A 16,425-nucleotide genomic window follows, 5' to 3' on the forward strand; every position below is an offset into this window, starting at 1 on the left:
CTCGATCCCAGGACCCTGGGATCATGACCTGAGCCGACGGCAGATGCTTAACCGACTGAGCCCCCCAGGCGCCCTCAATGACACGCTGTTCGTTACAAATTATGTTTCCATGGCCTTTCCCTTCCTGCCCATCCCACCTAGCTAACCTTGCACAGTCCATCATTTATATATTAACCCCTTACAAATATCCCTTTTCTTCTTTGCTCTGCTCTCCCTCCGTTGCACTTGCCCAGCAAAATGCCAACCCAAGTTAAACCCAACCATCTGCCTACTCGTGCTTGTACCTGAATGTTAAAGAAAAACACTTAAATGTATGGAATGGTTTCACTTTAAATTCAGGACCATGAATCTCAAATGGGCCCTCAACACTGTCCTAGTATCCTATTAAACTTCTTTAATAAGTTCACTCGTGTGTTCTCCAAAATAACTGTTTCATACTTTATCTGGTCTCCTCAAATCTCCTATACTGTCTCCTCCACTCTCGTCCTCAGGTCACTGAGAACATACAAGCAGTCTCATGAGAACTGCCCCTTCTCCCCACTACCACTCCCGCTACACGACCCGCGCCTACACAGGTACTCTCTTCTCTCCCTAGCGTTAAGATGGATAGTGTCCCTGCTTCTGTCAAAACACAGCCCTTCCACTCGGGCACTGGTTCCATCTCCACTCACCCTCTCAAAATTTTCACTGCTGCAGTCAGCCTTTTTCTTTTTTCCTAATTTTCAATTTTTTTTCCTCTGCAAAATCTTTCTTGTTGAGGCAAATCATTTAAAAAACGCTTCCGTGTCCTCACATTCCCTGCAGGTACTCTCCCTTCTTAGCACCACTTCTTGATCCAACTGTTTTTAGTAGCTCCCTCCATTCCTTACCTCCCATTTGCTCCCCAGATTGCTCTCCAATCCCCAGTTACTACTGTGCTTATTTTTTTGTTAAAGATTTTATTTATTCGAGAGAGACAGAGACCGTGCGTGAGAGAGAGAACATGAGGGGTGGGGAGGTGCGGGAACAAGGGGTGCGGTCCCGGGACCCCGGGATCATGACCTCAGCTGAAGGCAGACGCTTAACCCGCTGAGCCACCCAGGCGCCCCTGTGCTTATTTTTTTTATAGCGCAGCGGAATCTGTTACAATCTTCTTATAACTCTATGGCTCTCTTGGCCAAATGTAGAGAGACTTCTCTCTCTACAAGTCTTCCAAATGAGCAAATAAAGTAACTTTTACTATTTCAGTGTGTCTTTAGTCTTAGAAGAGCTAGAGAATCCAATCAATAGTGTGTACTGTGGAGTTTGGCCTGTAGGCATGATAAAGCGGGAGGTGGAAAAGGGTGTGCCTTCTCAGAGAGGAAGCAGGGGCAACACCTCACATTCCTGGAAGCGGAGGTATGCCTGACTCAACCGCGAGGACAAGACAGGGAGGGGGTACGTGAGGCAAGCATGTGGAGTCACTGCAGTACTGCTCTCTGCTCCACGCAAATCAAAAATTTCAATTTTCTTACAAGCCACCACAAAGATGAAGAATACAATTAAAAGATGGGCAAAGGACTTGAACAGACATTTCTCCAAAAAAGATATATGAATGTCCAGTAAGCACAAGAAAAGATGTTCAACCTCATTAGTCTTTAGGGAAGTGCAAATAAAAACCAAAATGAAGGGCGCCTGGGTTGGCTCAGTCGGTTGAGCGTCCAACTCTTGGTTTCAACTCAGTCATGCCCCTGGGTCTTGAGATCAGTCCCCTCATGAGCTCGGCACTCAGGCCGAGGGCCAGAGTCTGCCTAAGAGTCTTTCCCTGCCCCCCTTCCCCTCTGCTCCGCTCCACCCCGCTCGCACAGGAGCTCTCTGTCAAATAAATACCCCCCCAATTTTTTTTTTTTTAAAAAGCACAATGAGATACTACTTTCTACCCACCAGGATGACTATATATAATCAAAACCAGAAAATAAGTGTCGGCAAAGATGTGGAGATATCAGAACTCCGATATACTGCTGGTGGGAATGTAAAATAATGCAGTTGCTGTGGAAAACAGTTTGGCAGTTACTTAAGAAGTTAAAAGATAACACTGCCACATGACCCAGCAACTCCACTCCTACGTATATACTCAAGAGAAATCAAAACAGGTGTCCAAACAAAAACTTCTGAATGTTCACAGCAGCATTATTCATAATAGCCAAAAACTGGAAACAACCCAAATGCCCATCAACTGAGAAAATGGGATATACCATACAAGGGAATACTCTTCGGTCATAAAAAGGAATGAAGTTCTGATGCATGCTACAACATGGATGAACCTTGAGAACATGGAGCTAAGTGAGAGAAGCCAGATACTAAAAACCACACTCTGTATGATCCATTTATAAGAACATCAGAACAGGCAAAACTATACAGACAGACAACAGATTAAAGACTGCTGGGTGCTGGGGGAGAGGGGAAATGACCAGTGACTACTTAATGGATAAGGGTTTCTTTGGTGGGGGGGGTGAATGTGTTCTAGAATCAGAATCAAGTGGGGATGGCTGCACAACACTGCGAATTTTATGTTACATAAACTTCACCTCAATTAGAAATAAAAAAGAATTCCTGGTCTTCTCAAAATGCTGTACCACAAGGAGAAAAGACAGGACATGAAAGCCCTGTGTTTAAAAACAGGCATGGTGGGGCGCCTGGCTGGCGCAGTCAGTTAAGCATCAACTTTTGGGTTCAGCTCCGGGCGTGAGATTCAGCGCTGCGTCGAGCCCAGCGTTGGGCTCCGCACTCGGCAGAGTCGGCCTGAGAGTCTTTCTCCCTCTCCCTCTCCTTCTGCCCCTCATGCCCCTCCTGCTCGTGCTCTCTCTCCAAAATTACTAAATAAATTTTAAAAACAGGCATGGCAAGGCAAGCTCCTAATGAATTATTTTCACAGCAAATCAGTCTTTGCTCCACCCAAAACTCAGAAAATTACACACAAACTGGCCAAGGTAAAATAAACTGACGTATTAATTTCTGAAAACTAACTTTAATGTTACCAGTGTAAGCACTAAACATTTAGATTAATGAGTTAATTAGGTACTCTGGGAGAGCCAATGAACAAACAAGGGTGAGGAAATTTCTATGTGATCACATTACTACTTTCCAATCGAGGAACATATTTATACAACTAAAAAAATAGAGATACGGCAACCGGAAACCCGTAAAAGGAACGGGAGACAGTGAAAACAAGCAAGAGCTCAAAGCCACCACAAGCACAGATTCGTGACTCATAGGCACCTCCTCTGCTCATTTGTCTAGGTCAGCAGAGGGCATAATTGGAGAACTACAAATATACTCCAGTATCCAAGAGTTATTTATAAAGCTTTCCCCCCAAATTGGCTTTCTTTTCATTAAGAAAGACAAGAGGAAAACTAATAGTTATACCTCTCAGTATCACCAAGGAATTACTACTGTTCTCGAACTCTAAGCTAAACTCTAGGTGAGATAAGCAACCTTGGGTCTTTGCTCCCATTGCTCGCTGTGTTCTGAAGGGCACCGGGAGGTCAGCTCACATCACCCAGTGACACCTCTCCATCCAGGGTGATCCAGAAGCTCATACCATGATGAAATTACTCTACAGACCAGACGTCACAGCTGCCGCTTGTCCCAACTCTACACACACCCAAGTTACCATGGAACGGGTACAAACAGAATGGAGTTTCATATGCTATTAGCTCTGATTTAAGTAGCTGACATAACACCAATTAAATTTATAATGACACTGGAATAATAAGAGATCACTTGGCACACTTCTCTTTGCAAATATGATTCAAGGGGTGGTTTTCATTTTGCCCTTTCTTCAATTTCCAGATGCTAGGTCTCTCAGAAACCACTTACAATCTTTTTACTCAAAGAGCTGGCATTTAGGAGGTTTACCATTTCCTAAGAAAAGGACCACTAACTTATTAGAAGGCCCAGCTACTAGGAATATCCAACCACAGTATAGGAACCCTCATTTTTTTCAGAGTAAAAGTGAATATCGTCGTTGGAATCTAGAAACCCGGGTTCCCAATCAGCTTCCTCACTTTCCCTGACTGATTCTGGTTCTGGCTCTAAGAAGGATACTTGATCTCCATTTTCAAAAGACAGGCAGACGGGACACCTGGGTGGCTCAGTCGTTAGGCATCTGCCTTCGGCTCGGGTCATGGTCCCAGAGTCCTGGGATCGAGCCCCACGTTGGGCTCCCTGCTCAGCGGGAAGCCTGCTTCTCCCTCTCCCACTCCCCCTGCTTGTTCCCTCTCTCGCTGTCTTTCTCTCTGTCAAGTAAATGAATAAAATCTTTAAAAATAAAAAATAAGTAAAACACAGGCAGAGGCCATGAAATTTATGAGATGGCTTCACCACAGAATCCATGGCTGTTAGGAAATAAGAGCAGCAGACATCACTGTCCTGGGGGCACTTGCGCCCTTGAGCCCATCAACTAGCCCTACCAATGGCTGTATTTATGCTACGCATGGAAGAAGTCACTGGGTCCTTTGGCTACACTCACATGGTATATACCGAAGGTATAGACAATGGGTCCTTTGCATAAAATACAGAAAGTTTTATGTTCTTATGGAATACCCTAGAGCAGTTTAAATGAGTGAACTACATATTAGTGTGGGTAGAGCTCAAAAACAAAAACAAAAAAAGGTTACTGAAAGATGCAAACAATAAGATGTCATTTGTTAAATATAAGATGCCATAAAACATGGAATGGAAAGATACACACCAAAAACCTGACAGTAGTTGCTTCTGGTGAATGGGAATAAAATTGAGGTGGGCTTGGAAGGGAAGTTACAAAGGAGATTTCAATTTCATTAGTACTATTTTATATAAAATAACAAAAAAGTAAGTATTACAAAATGCTAACACTTGTTAATTCTGGGTAGTGAGTACACAGGTGTTTGTTAAGTTAGCCTTGTATATATGTGTATCTTCAATTTTTTTTATTAAAAAAAAAAAACCTTTATCTTATAAACATTTGGTGGCAATGTGCTCAATCAGTAAGTAGCTCCTGAGCATCCACCATACACAAACAACAAATCTTGTACTTATTGAGTATTTACAGGCACAATGTCAAGTGATTTACATGTATTATGTTAAAAGGTAGGTATTTTGAGGGGGCACCTGCCTGGCTCTGTTGGTAGAACATGAGACTCTTGATCTCAGGGTCATGAGTCCAAGCCCCACACTGGGTACAGAGGTTACAAAAATTTTTAAAAAGGTAGTATTTTTTAAGGGAGAAATGCTTATCCTCCTCACTTCTGGTATTCATCAGCTATAGCCCTGACCTCAATCTACTCTCAGGAAGACTAGTGGTTTTTCTGACTGGCGTGTTTGGGAAAAAGCAATATCGCTCAGCTCCTTCTGCTTTGCCAGGATCTGCCTGCTTGAAAAGGTACACATTTTCTTCCTTTGTTTTACAGTATCAGCGTGCCTCTGCAGAAAGAGACGTGTGGTTGTCCCACACTTGGAGAGATTTGCTGGGTAAATTAGTCTCCTCAGGATGCCTAATTCTGGATCAGTTTCAGAAAATGCTGTTATCGCTGCACATTGAAGCCACATTCTTCAACCTTATCTTTAACTAATAAAGGGAAAATATATAAAATTTTTTTTCTCAATCTGCCTAACTTTCAGTTGGCTCCATACTTAGGCAGATAATAAAAAGATTATTTATTGCCCCTCTCCATCAACACTGTTGTTGCCATTTTATAGAAGAGCGGATTTAGGCTTATAGACACTAAGTAATTTACCTAACATGTAGTAAGCAACAGGCCTGGAGTTCTAATTCATATTCATCTGATTCCAGAGTTCATATTCTTAATTATTATGCCAAGGCATTATGCTACACATATCCAAGCACAGAAAAGCAATACCTACTACTTGCTAAAAATCTTCAAGATGAACTAAAAAAAATTCTAAAGGTTAAAGCTTTTCTTAATATATACTGAAAGAGGGTAGGAAAGTGCACATATTTAGGTGTGTGCATATGTGAGAGCGTGTATGAGGAAAGTACGGTTTATTATAAAATCCCTTCAGGAAAAACTTTCAACCTTCAAAACTAGTTCAAAACTAGTAGGCATGTTTGCTTTCACCCATGTAAATACCCACCTCCCTCAACTATGACTCAAGGTACCACAGATGCATAGCAGGGCTGCTTATCTCCTGTACTCTAAATGAACTGTGTTCAACCACTCCCTGCAGTACAGTCCCATGGACAGAGGGCTCAGCTCTGAGCCTAACCTGGTGCCGGCCTCTACCTCCAGCAACCCCTCCCTGAGGGAACAAACCTGTTTCCCTCAGTAGACCAGGCTCGCCTAGCTCCAGGGTCAGTATGAGGAAGAGAAGGCCACAAAAAGCATTTGCAACCCAAGTCTAACTGAGCTGACAGCTCCGGCTGCCACCACAAAACCAAGGGCATGAACAGTCTCCTCACAATGGAGAGAGTGGTCCCTTCTCAGCACAGGCTTGCCCATATGGGCATTCACTTAGTTCTCTGGACTCACACTACACACTGTCCACACCTTTGGAAAAAGCTTTACACCCTGCTGCAGTGCCCTGCAGTGCTGCTGGGCTTAGTCCATGACTCTCATTCATTCTTTCTCTAGCTACCTTTTCTCCTTAGTTGACCTAATCCAGTTCTATAACTTTAAATGACACCTATAAACTGACCATTTATAGGTAATTCTCAATTGTATTTCACTAGCATGGAATGCCAGATTCATATATCCAACTATCTATTCAGTATCTCTACTTGGGTATCACAAACCAAACTTTCAGTTTGCTTTTAAAACTACTTTTGAAACTTGAGTATCAACAAGGAAAAACTGACCAAAGAATTACCAATGGCACACGTGTTCCCGTAAACATGTGGAATCTTCGTGGAGCCAGTACACATGGAATGCTATGTGGAAACCACACTAAATGAATAGCATTGGCACTGGGAATAACTACTTGCCCAAAACAAGTAGTATTTACACAAAGTGAGTAGAAACAATGCGGGTTTCATTCATTTTAGCCTTAACTCTGTTCTCTTAGACTTCTCTAGCCTCATTTCTCACCCCAACCTCCTTTACCACTCCACTTCCAGACATTTGTCCTCACTATTTCTTTGATCTGAAATGTTCTCTCCTCTGCCCCAGCCCTAAGCAAACAAAATTCTAATTGATCTTCGAGGTCCAGGTGAAATGACCCCTCTCCCATAAACCCATTCCAGATCTCTCCAAGAGGAGAATGAATGATACACATGGGAGAAAGGAGTGACCAAAACTTTGAGTCCTCTCTTTCATCCCCACACCCAACTGTATTTGGCTTTACCTTCAAATATATCCAGAAGCTGACCACCTCCACTGGCACTGCCCTGGTCCAAGCCACCATCAATCTCTCACTTGGATAATGCAACAACCTCCTAACAAATCTCCATGCTTACACCTTTGTCCCCTATAATCTATTACCTTTTTAAAAAAAGATTTATTTATTTAATTTGGGGCGGCAGAGGGGGAAAGAGAATCTCAGTCAGGCTCCCCATTGAAAACAGAGTCCGACACAGGTCTCAATCCCAGGACCCCGAGACCATGACCTGAGCCAAAATCAAGAGTCAGACACTTAACTGACTGAGCTACCCAGCCGCCCCTAATCTATTTTCAATATAGTACCCAGTCTGGTCCCATCAAAATATGAATCAGATCACGTCATTCATCTGTTCAAAACCATCCCCGAACTCCCAATTCCAGAGCATAATCCAAAATCCTTAATATGGCCTGCAAGCCCTATATAATAATCTACTCCTGGACCCTTCCCTGATTTCTTCTCTACCTCACTCAGCTCTAGCTGAACTGGCCTCCTTGCTATTCTCCCAACTGGTCAATTACTCTCTCACCTACAGGTTTTTATATTTGCTAGTCCCTCTGCTTGGAGTCCTCTTCTCCCAGATGTACATGTAGCTTGCTCCCTCACTCCCTTCAGGCTACTGCTCAAATATCACCTTATAAGAAAAACCTTCCCTGTAAGAAAGAAAGAAAAAAAAGAAAAACCTTCCCCGTCAATACTATATAAAACAGTTTATACACTCCCATCATTCTGTCTCCTTACTCCGAGGTATTTTTCTTTTTAGCATTTATAAATCATATTGTTTATTATCTCTGGCCCCGTCCCATTCACCAGAATATAAGCTCCATGCCCATCAGGGCCTTCGCCAATTCTGTCTTCATTGCATATACCAGCGCATGGCATATAGCAAATACAACAGACTATGTTCGTTCCTTAATGTATGAAAGTAAGAACAAAAAGCCTCCAAAGACATATCCCAAAGTACTATGTGTAATTCAGACACTCAGCAAACATTTAATAATGCCTTTTTAAAAATATGCATATACTTCTTCTGGCCTATCTAACAACTATTATTGGCCAAAGCCTTATGTCATAAATCCAGGAATTGTTTAGTCTTCCCAAACCAGTTTTAAGTGAAAAAGTTCAGCCTATTAAAGGCATCTAAGTTTAAAAGTTTATGGCAATCGATATTTTATAGTTCAGTTTGAAACTTGATCCAGTTTAAGGCTTCAACTCTACAATCAGAAGCTCCTTCTTTCTCTTTTATTTCTCTTCACCACTTATCTAAAGAAAGCAGACAGAGTATGCATTAATGAAAGCTTTGAATTTGAACTCCAAAGAAAGCCCAGGTTCTGAACAAAAAGTGAAGTTTTTCTTTACAAATTTCTGGAGCACAAATTACATCTGTTTTGAGCTACTTTTAAAGATTTAAAGCACTGCCAGATATGTCATTCTACATGAATTGCAAGACTTTATCATATATATAGAGCACAGATAATCCTGAAGACTGTGTTCTAAGTTATATATTTGAGAACCTTTAGTTCAGTTAAAATCATGATTTCATTAAATTAGAGAGTAGGGCACGTTGGTGACTTAAGAAATGTCCAAAAGTAAGCATTCCCAAAGCCTACAGTGTCCAAGTGCTCGGATCCCAGAGCTTTAGGTAAACACCAGGCTCTACATTAACATAGGCTTCCCAAGACATTTCCCGCCAAAGAATCTCTAATAAAACCAATCCATTTCTTTCTTTGGTGTTTAAAGTGGTCAGGTTCAGACCACCTCCCCCCGCCCCCAAAAAACCAAAAGTTCTGGATTTTGGATACGACTTCAGATACAAAAATCATTAAGCAACCTAAGAATATAAAAATCAATAATCCCTCAGGTGGGTCAACACAAAGTGTAGAATACCAGAATATAACTGAAAATTTGGTCCTAGTTTTCATATACTCCACCACTGGGAAATACAGAGCAAGGGACAGGAAAGGCATTTAAATCATTCCTTCATGATCAACAGCTTTACAAACAAGTACTAGATTGCTATGTCTACTTTAGAGAAAGTTATTGCTATGATTTGAAAAAAAAACAAAGGCAAAGAGGGGTCAAGAGCCAAATCCAAGCAGAGCTTCATGCGGGCACTATGGGTTAAAATTGCACAGGTATACTGGAGTCAAACGTGTGGTAATTTCACCAAACAACCTGACTCTCTGAACAATGAGTTAGGGAAAAGGACTGAACAGAAAGATTTCTTTATTCTCACACTCACTGCCCCATCTGCAATCACCATTCTCTCCCTCTCATCCTCTCTCACACACTAAGTGCATATTTCCACTGTCAAAAGCCACATTAAAAGACCAGCAAAAGACCACAATCACCTGGTTAACCTCTAGCATAACTACTGAGTGGAGCATGCTCTTTGAGGCCCCCAGCGCTGGCTCTACACTGCAAGTGGATGTGGGTGCGTGAGCCCATTGGGGCTTGGGAAAAAGGAGAGCTCAAACAATGTTCTTGTCAGCACTTTAAACAAAAAATCCATTCAATGAGAATGGCACCATGTTCCTTTTGCCCTTTCTCCCTAGGAACTAAATTAAACAGATTACAGACAGTGGCAAGAGCTGGCCTTAGAACAGCCTCCCCCTTATTTATTATTTTTAGCAATTTAGTCCGACAACGCCTGACAACTAAACATGCCTAGAATAGCTAAAGGGAGGAGGGGGGATTATCAGATACTACCAGCAAAAAAACACTAGTCATCACTTCCTCCAACCCTAAGAAAGAATCATTTTCCATGTCTTTATAGCATCATGCAGAGTTGGAGCTTTTAGAGTCTCACATAAAAACAGAGTACATATAAAACATCAGTGGAAACCGATAATGCTTCCTGATCTGGAGGACTGTTCCACCCTCACATGTGTTTTCTTAAAAATAAGAGCAGAATAAAATGAACTAAGTTGTTTTACACAAAAGTTAGGAGTAAAATGCATCTGTGTCCATTTTGGAAGAATTCCCCCACAAGATAGTTATGTACCCAAAAGAATGGCTTCATGAATAGTGATGGAATTCAAATATTTTTATTATGCTGGTGAAAGATGAAAGATCTGCAAGTAAGACAAAGGGAAGTAGGAGAAGCTCCTCTAATTAATCAAAACTAGGAAGACAGCACCACCACAGACACTCTATTTATAAATGAAGTAACATACTAAAAATTCTCTGAAAAATGAAAAAATAAAAATGGTAAAGTAGAACTATCTGCAGCAGCGGATTAAAATTCATAAAAATACACTTTATTGTTTAGTAAGATAAAATGTCCATGTACATTCAGGAATTTATAATAACACTTCCTAAACATTTTTTGCCACTATTCTAAGTATGACATATTTTATAAGACAGTATAAAGCACTACAAATGAGTAAAATGATGTCTTCCTGGGTATGTTATTTTATGTATGTGGGATTAATAATACAGCTCCATCTAAAAGTATCTCTAAAACAGGGGATACCTAATATACTACCTTAAGCCATCACAAGCACATCTGTGATTTCAGTAATTTGAGCAACTACTACAAAGGTATCAAAAAAGATGTTGTTACCTTTTATTTTTTTTTTTTTAAGATTTTATTTTCTTTATTTGACAGAGAGAGACACAGCGGGAGAGGGAACACAAGCAGGGGGAGTGGGAGAGGGAGAAGCAGGCTTCCCGTCGAGCAGGGAGCCCGATGCAGGGCTTGATCCCAGGACCCTGGGATCATGACCTGAGCCAAAGGCAGACGCTTAACGACTGAGCCACCCAGGAGCCCCTGTTGTTACCTTTTATTACATTTTAAATGGCAAAGCTGCAGGCAAACAACTACTTTTATTTTACCTTCAGAGAAAAGGATTCCAATTAACTTTTTAAATTAAAACTGGACATGAAAGGAAACTGGTTTTTGTTTTGTTTTGCCTCCTTTCGTCTTTTTTTGTAAGGGAGGATTTTTGCTCCGCAAGTGTCATTTCAGAAGAATACCAAGGTTATAACGATAAATTTAACAGAAGTGCCCATAGGTATCTTCTAATCCAACCTCTCATCTTACAGATGAGGACGCTGAAGCTTAGAGTACAGCAAGAGCTAGAATTCAAAACTCCTAACTCAGGAGAAGGTATTTATATTAGGAATCTAGGGTAATGGGGCGCCTGGGTGGCTCAGTCCGTTGGGCATCTGCCTTCGGCTCAGGTCATGATCCCAGGGTCCTGGGATCGAGCCCCGCATCGGGCTCCCTGCTCAGCGGGAAGCCTGCTTCTCCCTCTCCCACTCCCCCTGCTTGTGTTCCCTCTCTCGCTGTGTCTCTCTCTGTCAAATAAATAAAATCTTTAAAAAAGAAAAAAAAAAGGAATCTAGGGTAATGAATGCTCTGTTGTAAATCTAGGAGACTTGGAGATCTCTATTTATGGTTCAAATATCAGTATGGATCTTGTTCTTTTGAGCTGACATGCAGTGTGTGCTCATTAATACAGGTGTGGCCTATCCACACTGAGTATCGAACAACTCACTTCCTCTGGCCAGTATCTATTACTTCAGGTTAGGGAAGACCTGTGCTGTAAGGACTGACCAGAGTCAGAATCTCAGGTAAAGAAAATATACTGATTAACTTCCCCTTACCATCTAGATACAAGAGCAGGGAGGTATGCAATAACAGGAAAGAAAATTCAAAGTCTACCTCATTGAAAGAAATCATTTTCTAGACAGGCTGAAAGTGACCGCAGGAACTCTCAGGCATGGGAGGGAGGGGGATAAAGACAAATATTCACGGCTAGGCACCAAGAAAAGTCAGACCATATAAAGCACAGTGAAACCTGAGGTCAGTCAACAACCCTCTGAAGCACTGAAAGGGATAGTCTGGTGTGGGTATAGACAAATATTCCAAGGAGGAAATCAAGGCACCCTGGGAATGCATTCTAGAATAAAGAATTAATGGACTCAAGATGCAGAAAGCTAAACTCAAGTCTAACGGGAATGCAAATCCTTCTTTTACCTTAATCATATAATGAAGACACACATATCAGTCAATAGGTGAAATCAGAGAGATGTATGTGTAAAATATTTGTAATATATATTTTACAAATTAGGAAGACTGTCTAGTTAACAGGGCAAATCTATTTGAAATGGTCATCACATCTAAGTTCTCACCAGAGCTGAAATATTATTTTTTAAGTAAACTCTACCCCCAATGTGGGGCTCAAACTGACAACCCTGAAATAGTCACATGTTATACCAACTGAGCCAGCCAGGCATCCCTAAGCTGAATTTTTTTTTTTTAATATTTCTAATAAGGAAGTGAAATATATCACAGTTTACATTTGGGTAAATATTAGCACTTGGATCATAACACATATACATTGACCAAAGCATTGAAAATATTGATAATAACCAATAAAGAATACTCAACCAGAAAAAGCACGTATTGGGCTTTTTCAGACTCATGCCTATTCTTCTCTAAAAGCCAAAGAATAAGATTATGCAGCTACATTAAGCCTTAAGACACCAGGACATAGAGAACATATATAGTTCACTATAAACTCTAGGGCTTCCAACCATCAGGCTCTTTTAGATTTAAGTCTTAAATAACTAAAAACTATTTTAAAACAAACATCCATTTTTACAAATGTTGAGAATACAAATAAACACTATAAAGAGAGAAGTATTCATACCTGAAATCATAAAGCATGGGACAGCAAGAGAAACATCACTCGCTACTCTCCAAGTCAAAACACAGAAAAGAGATGAATTTACTAACTTGCCATTATTACTTTTTTTTAATTAAAAAAATAAAAGCAGCTTTCCTTTCCGATCCGCCATCTGTGGTGGAACTGCTGCCAAGATGCAGATTTTCATGAAAACCCTTACAGGGAAGACCATCACTCTCAAGGCTGAGCCCTCGGATACACTAGAAAATGTAGAGGCCAAGATTCAGGATAAGGAAGGAATTCCTCCTGATCAGCAGAGGTTGATCTTTGCTGGCAAGCAACTGGAAGATGGACGCACTTTGTCTGACTACAACATTCAAAAGGAGTCCACTCTTCATCTTGTGTTAAGACTTCGTGGTGGTGCTAAGAAAAGGAAGAAGTCTTATACCACTCCCAAGAAGAATAAGCATAAGAGAAAGAAGGTGAAACTGGCCGTCCTGAAATACTATAAGGTGGATGAGAATGGCAAAATCAGTAACCTTTGTCGGGAGTACCCTTCAGATGAGTGTAGTGCTGGAGTTTTCATGGCTAGCCACTTCGACAGACATTATTGTGGCAAATGTTGTCTGACTTACTGCTTCAACAAACCAGAAGACAAGTAACTGTATATGGGTTAATAATAAAAGACATGGGGTGCCTGGGTGGCTCAGCTGGTTAAGCAACTGCCTTCAGCTCAGGTCATGATCCCAGAGTCCTGGGATCGAGTCCCGCATCGGGCTCCCTGCTCGGCGGGGAGTCTCTTCTCCCTCTGACCCTACCCCCTCTTGTGCTCTCTCTTTCTCACTCTCTTCTCTCAAAAAAATAAAATTAAAATAATAATAATAATAAAAGACATCAACAACAACAACAAAAAAAGCCACTCAGAGGGTCTAGTGACCTAGATGAAGGTGGGACACCATCAAGCTAATTTGCAGAGTATAGACATTTTATACACGTTGGTACTCAAGTCTCTTGGGTCAGAGCAGCAGAGATCTCTGAAAAATAGCTCCCTTCAGCAAACGACTAAAAGATAAACTGTACACTCTATTAGAACATCTTGACTTGTTAAGAATAAAAATGGACTGCCTACGAAGATAAACTGTGGTAACTCTACATAATGGAATGAAAACAAACAAATCACAATCTTGAGTAACACAGATATATCTCACAATGTTGAGCGAAAGAAGGCAAAAAATATATATACAGTGATTTTGTTCATATAAAGTGCAAAAACAAACAAGTAAATTACACTGTTGAGGGGAGGTATATATAGGCGGTTAAAAAAAGGAAAAGAAAATACAATTGCACCAAAAACAGTAAGATACCTAGGAATAAACCTAACCAAAGAGGTACAAGACCTGTATTCTGAAAACCTAACACTGATGAAAGAAATTAAAGACACAAAGAAATGGAAAGACAGTCCATGCTCATGGACTGCAAAAATATTGTTAAAATGTCCCTACTACCCAAAGCAATCTACACATTTATGCAATCCCTATCAAAATACTAACATTTCTCACAGAGCTAGAACAAACAATCCTAAAATTTGTATGGAGCCACAAAAGACCCCAAATAGCCAAAACAATCTTGAAAAAGAAAAGCAAAACTGGAGGCATCACAATTCCGGACCTCAAGTTATACTACAAAGCTGTAGTCATCGAGACAGTATGGTACTGGCACCAAAATAGACACACAGATCAAGGGAACAAAATAGAAAACCCAAAAATGAACCCACAATTATATGGTCAATTAATCTTCAACAAAGCAAGAAAGATTATGTAACGGGAAAAGACTATCTCTTCAACAAATGGCGTTGGGAAAACTGGACAGCTACCAGCAAAAGAATGAAACTAGACCACTTTCTTACACTATACACAAAAATAAATTCAAAATGGATTAAACACCAAAAGGTGAGACGTGAAACCATAAAAATCCTAGAAGAGAACAAAGGCAGTAACTTGTTTAACATCAGCCATAACAACTCCTTTCTAGATTATGTCTTCTGAGGCAAGGGAAATGAAAGCAAAAATAAACTATTGGGACTACATTAAAAAAAAAAGCTTCTGCACAAAGAGGGAAACTATCAACAAAAGTAAAAGGCAGCCAATGGGGCGCCTGGGTGGCTCAGTCGTTAAGCATCTGCCTTCGGCTCAGGTCATGATCCCAGGGTCCTGGGACTGAGCCCTGCATCCGGCTCCCTGCTCAGCGGGAAGCCTGCTTCTCCCTCTCCCACTCCCCCTACTTGTGTTCCCTCTCTCACTGTGTCTCTCTCCGTCAAATAAATAAATAAAATCTTAAAAAAAAAAAAAGTAAAAGGCAGCTGGGGCGCCTGAGAGGCTCAGCCGGTTAAGTACCTGACTCTTGATTTCAGCTCAGGTCATGATCTTGGGGTTGTGAGACTGAGTCCAGCACTGGGCTTGGTGCTCATCAGGGAGTCTGCTTGGGATTCTCTCTCTGTCTCTCTCCCCGCCCCACTCCCTGCTCGGGCACGTGCTCTCTCCCTCTCTAAAATAAATAATTAAGATAAAATAAATCAAGAACCTATAAAACTCAACACCCCAAAAATGAATAATCCAATTGATAGGCAGAAGACATAAATAGACATATTTCTAAAAAAGACATACAGACATCCCAACAGACATATTAAAAAAGGCTCAATATCACTTATCATCAGGGAAATGCAAATCAAAACAATGAGAGATCACTTCACACCTGTCAGAATGACTAAAATCAACAACACAAGAAACAATAGGTGTTGTCGAGGATGTAGAAGAAGAAGAACCTTCATGCAATGTTAGTGGGAATGCAAACTGGCACAGTTACTCTAGAAAACCCTATGGAGGTTCCTCAAAAAGTTAAAAATAGAACTACTCTACAATTTGGCAATTGCTCAAGTGGGTATTTACCCAAAGAATAAAAAAAATACTAATTCAAAGGGATATATGCACCCTGACACTTATAGCAGCATTATCTACAATAGCCAAATTACAGTAACAGCCCAAATGTCCACCAACCAATGAATGGATAAAGATGTGGTATATACTACTCAGCCATAGGGCGCCTGGGTGGCTCAATCGTTGGGCATCTGCCTTCGGCTCAGGCCATGATCCCAGGGTCCTGGGATCGAGCCCCACATCGGTCTCCCTGCTCAGCGGGAAGCCTGCTTCTCCCTCTCCCACCCCCCCCCCCCGCTTGTGTTCCCTCTCTCGCTGTGTCTCTTACTGTCAAATAAATAAAATCTTAAAAAAAAAAAAAAGAATGAAAATGTTGCCATTTCCAATGACACGGATGGAGCTAGAGTATTATGCTAGCAAAATAAGTCAGAGAAAGACAAATACCATATGATTTCACTCACATATGGAATTTAAGAAAAAAACAAATGGGCAAAAGGAAAAAAAAGAAAAAGAGGCAAACCAAG

At 41.0% G+C, this 16,425-nt stretch overlaps 1 protein-coding gene and 1 pseudogene across 1 annotated transcript in view; one reads left to right on the forward strand and one right to left on the reverse strand.

Annotated features, from left to right (window-relative positions):
• Positions 1 to 16,425, reverse strand: part of PFDN1 (prefoldin subunit 1) — a 68,275-nt gene that overhangs the window by 8,195 nt on the left and 43,655 nt on the right. The gene's annotated exons all lie outside the window — the stretch shown is intronic.
• Positions 13,163 to 13,630, forward strand: LOC114209474 (ubiquitin-ribosomal protein eS31 fusion protein pseudogene; annotated as a pseudogene).

This window comes from Eumetopias jubatus, unplaced genomic scaffold, assembly GCF_037043125.1.
Source record: "Eumetopias jubatus isolate StellerSeaLion01/CBP00866 unplaced genomic scaffold, mEumJub1_p1.0 scaffold_5, whole genome shotgun sequence".
Taxonomy (NCBI): Eukaryota; Metazoa; Chordata; class Mammalia; order Carnivora; family Otariidae; genus Eumetopias; species Eumetopias jubatus.